Source organism: Vicugna pacos, unplaced genomic scaffold (genome assembly GCF_048564905.1).
Source record: "Vicugna pacos unplaced genomic scaffold, VicPac4 scaffold_19, whole genome shotgun sequence".
In the NCBI taxonomy this organism is placed as follows: domain Eukaryota; kingdom Metazoa; phylum Chordata; class Mammalia; order Artiodactyla; family Camelidae; genus Vicugna; species Vicugna pacos.
Genome location: NW_027328740.1, coordinates 56,683,628 through 56,689,349, shown reverse-complemented (window position 1 = coordinate 56,689,349; position 5,722 = coordinate 56,683,628). Strand labels below are relative to the sequence as shown.

The 5,722-nt window shown below is 39.7% G+C and overlaps 1 non-coding gene across 1 annotated transcript; it reads right to left on the bottom strand.

The window, feature by feature from the left end:
• Positions 1–552: 552 nt before the first annotated feature.
• LOC140693628 (small nucleolar RNA SNORA18) lies at positions 553–682 on the bottom strand. Its single transcript, XR_012069378.1, has one exon. It is a non-coding gene; the product is annotated as a small nucleolar RNA SNORA18 (small nucleolar RNA).
• Between the last annotated feature and the right edge of the window lie 5,040 nt (positions 683–5,722).

The window sequence follows — 5,722 nt, the reverse complement described above, 5'->3', positions numbered from 1 at the left end:
TGTAGAATAGATAAACAAGTTTACACTGTACAGCACAGAGAAATAGGTACAAGATCTTGTGTTAGCTCACGATGAAAAATAATGTGACAATGAATATATGCATGTTCATGTATAACTGAAAAATTGTTCTCTACACTGGAAATTGACACAACATTGTAAACTGGCTATAACTCAATAACAAAAAGGCAAAGCAGAAATAAACATAAATATATAATTAAAAAAAGAATATTTGCTCAATCAACTGTTTTCCTGTCATTCAGTCCATAATTCTTTTAGTTGAGCTTCTCTGATCCCTAGTAGAACACGGACACACTTCAAATTTTCCTCACTTGTAACCTTTGGGATCCAGTATCCTCATGCAGGTTACTTTAGGACTGTTACATATTTGGGGTCAGGGAAGATGGATCTGCCTGGTTCTGAGATTTCAAGACTTTGTAAACATGAATTAAGTTCAAATCACACACATCACACTCTGGAACAGTGCTGATTGTTGAGATATGATAATACAGAAGATACAAAAGTTTTTCTGTATTTTCATAGTTTATTTAGCAGCTCTGTCTTGTAGCTCTTTCCCACAGATCTAACATGCAGTTCTCTGAGGAAAGGAAACCACAAAGTTACTCTGTGAAACACTTCCAATGATGTAGGTCTACAGAAAAAACCCCATCAGGTGATTGTCTTTTTTTAATTGAAATATATTCATTTCACAATGTTACATTAATGTCTGGTGTACAGCATAATATGCCAGCCATCCATATACACACGTATATTCATTTTCATATTCTCTATCATCTTAGGCCCTTGCAAGACATTGAATACAGTTCCCTTTGCTATACAGAAAACACTTGTTGTTTTTTTTATATAGAGTAGTTAGTATCTGCAAGTCTTGAACTCCCAATTTATCCCTACCCACCCCCTTCCTCCAAAACAACCATAAGATTGTTTTTCATTCTGTTTCTAATGATTGATCTTTCTTCTTCTTATGGGTATCTTAGTCAGACATAGCAACCCTGATAAAATAACGCTGACTGAGTTGCTTAAACAAAATAATTTTATTTTTTCAGAGTTTTGGATGCTAGAAGTCCAGGTTAAAGCTCTGGTAGCATTTTGTTTCACATATCCTTTCCATAGTCTGTGCATCTGGGGCAAGACCGAGAGGGGAGATGGGGAGAGAGAGGAGGCAGAGAGAGATTGAGCAAGCACAATTTCTTTAATGTGTCCTAGTCCTTTGACAAGGATTCCAGGTGCATCAGATTGGGGTCTTACCTTTGGACCTCTTTTAATACTAATTACCTCCCCAAAGGATCAAATACTATCACAGTGGAAATTAAGACATTAACATATGAATTTTGTGGAGGCATGATCTTTCAGTCCACATTATGCATGCTTTTTTTTTCTTTCTTTGCATTCTTGGTAATTTTTGTTAGAAGTCAAACAATATGAATTTTACTTTATTGGGTCCCAGATATTTTTATGTTCTCAATATCCCTAAGCTTTGTTCTGGGATGCAGTTAACTCGTTTGGAGGCCTTTTGATATTTTTGAAGCTTTCTTTTAAGCTCTGTTAGTGCTAGACCAGAGAGACATTCAGTTTAGGGCTCATTTTGCTCCCCTCCTGGGGCAGTAACCTCCTTAATGCTCTATATACTGTTCTGGGGATTCAGGTTTTGCACTCTGGTGGGTGTGGGGGTGAGCATTTCTGACCCTGCATGAACTCCTGAAATTGTTCCTTTTGCTCACTTTGGGTTGTTCTTTGTTTATTTTTCAGTAATTTCTTCATTCATACGCACTGATTAGTACTGTGTTGAAGACTCCAGGAGGACCTTTTGCAGAGTTTTGGACCTTTTTCTCTGTAACACCATCTTCTCTGCAGGACTTTGCTTTGTGAGTTCTAGGTGCCTTGGACTCCACGGACTCACAAAGCCCACTCCTCAATGAAGGGAGACCACGAGGCTCCCTGTGGGTTCCCCCTTCCTGTGCAGGGGCTGGGAATGCCCTCCAAGCAGTGAGTCAGGGCAGTGGTCAAGCTCATTCTCATTTGCTTCTCATCACTCAAGGGTCACATTCCAGTGCTTCTTCATGTCCACTGTCTGAAAACTTTTCATATGTAAGTATGTTTATATGTGTATGCGTGTGTGTGTGTGTGTGTATAAATTTTTTCAGGATTATTTTAGTTGTTCCATGTGGTCCTTGCTTGTTTGAGCATGAAATTTTCTTTTAAAATTAAGACAAGTACTTCCCAGTGTTTCCTTCAGCTACGTCTCTCAATATAGAAGATATTTATGACCTTAGAATGATGAGATGACTGACCTGAATGAAATGATCCCACTTATAAGCTCTAAATATTTATGAATACGGTATGTATTGGCTCTTTGTGGATTTGGTGCTCACAGACATAGAATGCAAATATGTGGTTGCCAGGGGCAGTGGGGGATGGAAAGGGACAGACGGGGAATTTGAGATTTGTAGATACTCACAGGTGTATATAGAAGAGATAACAAGCTTATACTGTAGAGCACAGGGAAATATATTCAAGATCTTGTAGTAACTCAGAGAGAAATTGAATATGAAAATAAATGAATATATGTATATATATATACTCATATAGGACTGAAAAATTGAGCTGTATGCCAGAAATTGGCACACCATTGTAAACTGACTATAAAAAAAAGATAATTTAATAAATAGTATGTTTGTATATTAATCAAACATGTTTTACATATAGTGCTTCCTAAAGCCACCTGGTATATTGCAGTATATCTCCAGAGAACCTTGAGATAATTTTCTGTGTCACAGTTTCCTTTTCCTCTGTGTTGATAGCCTTGCATTTTCATGGTAGTCACAAAGCACAGTGTTACTTTAGACACTCTGACTAGTCATTCATGCATAGTATCTTTTTCTGAAAAGACTCAAGTAGTATTTCTGTCCCTGTATTTGTAACTTTTGGTATTCCCCACAGCCTGATTGCTATGGGAATTCTTTACAGATGGAAATATTATAAAAGTTCTATATGCCAATCTCCAGAAATGGAGCTTTTCTTTACTAAAACCTATGGAATACAAAAAGGAATTCCTTGCAATGTGAACTTCCATTTTTTAGCTATTTGCCAGATACAAAGAAAACATCTTACTATGATCTCATTGAGATTAGGTTTTTATTTTTTAAATCAGAAAGGATAGATTTTGCCTTTGCTCTGTGATTTTGGGGCTTGATGTGTTGAAATGTGCTCGAAGTGCAAGCAGTGGGATGCTGTCACTGTCCTCCCTCAGCTCAGTGCTCACTAATGGTCACCAAGATGATTGCTGAGGAGTTCAGTTCATTCAGTTCATTAAGGGATTTGTATTTTCATAAGGAACCTGAAATTTTAAGCCACTTAAAATCTAGGGGAATGAGTGCTCACTGATTCATTCCACATTTACAAAGTATCTCTTAGGCCCGGGGTCAGTTCCAGTGCTCAGGAGGCGAAGGAAGTCAAACCTTTCCTCATAAGGAAGCCTCTGTACAGTGGAGAAAGTCTTCAAATTAACACACATGGTGTCACGTGGTGGGGACCTTCTCAGTGCATTTCTCACTTCAAGAAGTTGGGGCTTAGGAGAAGCATGTTTATGGGGAAGACCTGCTGACCTCTTACAAACGCCACACTGGTGAACCCTCTGCCATGCCTTCTGAAGAGACTGGTGCTGTTTGCAGATGCCACATGCTCTGTGTCTACAACGTACTAATAAGAACATTTAACATCACTTGAGTGCTTACTATGTGGCAGGTTGTATCCTAAGCACCTTACATCGAATATCTCATTTCCCTGTCACAGTCAGAGTTACTGTCCTCCTGTTGTTTCAGATGAGGCAACTGAGACACAGAGAAGTTAACTAACTTGCTAGGGTCACACAGCCAGTGGTGACGGGGCTGGGATTTGAACTCACTCTCTGGCCCCAGTGTCCATGTTCTAGGTTTGAGGCTAATAAAAATAATAAAAATGAAAATATTATTATTATTAACTTGATTTCCTCAAATATCCCCAAATCCAGCCACATAAATGCCCATCTCAGTTTTGCACTGCCATTAGGTGATCTCCAGCGAGATCTCTGTGTGACTGAAATGATCAGTTTGCAAAGTCTGGGATACTTGCTGTCTGTCAAACTCATGAGGCTCAGAATTGTTCATGCAAATGATAGGATTATGCTTGTTCAGTAAAATCTATAAATCGAAACAACACTTTCCAAACATCTAAGCTTTCTGACTTTTCTTTTTTAAGTGAATGAGTTTAATGTCGCTAGAGGCAAGCTGTTAGTGGTATTGCTAACTTTTCCATAGTTAAGAAGTAGAAAACTTACCAAAGACAGTATTTTAATGTGAGCTTTTCTCCCAGTTCCCCTCATTATGTAGAGACTTATTTATTCTCAATTAAATTCTATGTAATAATGATAATAACTAACACCACTTAAATGTTTTACAAATTTTGCATTTGATTCTCACAAAACACTTGGAGGTAGGTGTACCATTACTATTTCCATTTTATGGATGAGTGAACTGAGGCATCAGAAGATTAAATAACTTCCCGTAGGTCCCCCACAGGTGGTGTGGCCCTGGGGTCCATGCTCAGAGCATGATGGGTTAGCATTTCTTAGAAAAACTCTTAGGTTTTTGGAAGCAGTAGGATACAATGGAGGAGGACCAGGAATTGGGCCATGATGCTTCAGTAGACCAGCCTGCAAGAGGTCTCATTGTTGTTCTGAGAAAATAGGGAGGATCATGTGGTCTTTTATGTAAGGAGACACCAGAGGTTGGAACCTGGGGAGTCAGGCGGGACCAGAGACAGCTGTAAGATTTTGGAGCCGAGGAGATGCACAGCAGTCAGCTCTCCCTTGGAGGCTGGCAGAGACAATGGCTCAATGTGACTAAGGGGGCTGCAAATGTGGAACCACCAGCTACCTGGGAGGACATACTCAGGGAAGCCAGAAACTGGAATCAGAGCTGAGAGTGACCTGAGTTCTGCTGTGGAGGAGATTATGGTATAGTCTCCCTAAGATCAGAGCCAGGCTGTGCAGACATTTATGGCACCTCAGGCAAGATCATTGCTTTATCAAGGGTCCCTTCCATAGGCCTACCCAACTGACAGGGATCTAGACACTTCTGAGTAACCCTCCATGTTTTGCCAGATTCTTCTGAGCACTTCTCCTATATTTTGCTCCCAACATGGTTCAAATCACCAGATTTTTTCCCACCCTTTTAGTCTGTACCAGCCCCCACCCCACGTTGAACAGGACCGATCAGATGTGAACATTAGTATCCCCAGCCTGAGGCAGACATGAGCATATTCCATATAAAAGCTTTTTCATCTTGGTCCTTTGATTCTCCAGTTGGTGAGAGTTTTGCTTACACTTGGTTGCAATAGATTTATATCAAGGGATCAGTTGTTGTGTCAAAAATAGTTTATACCTCAGTCTCCAAACTCCTTAACTACGTAACTGAGTAGCTCTGTGGTCACATAATGAAGCTGTTAGTATTTCCTGGGAATTAGATTTTCCATCACTAGAAGAAAACAGAATAGGGCCATGGATAATTATTTCAGTGCAAATTCTGTCATATTTCTGGTAGTCAGATATTGATCTTGGTGAGAATTCCTTTTCCCTTGCATCACCCAGGTCTCTTTGGTGACAGAGGGTGGGTGTGCTGCGTTGCTGAAAGTGCTTTGCAGGAAGAAAAGGAAATTTTTCAGATGT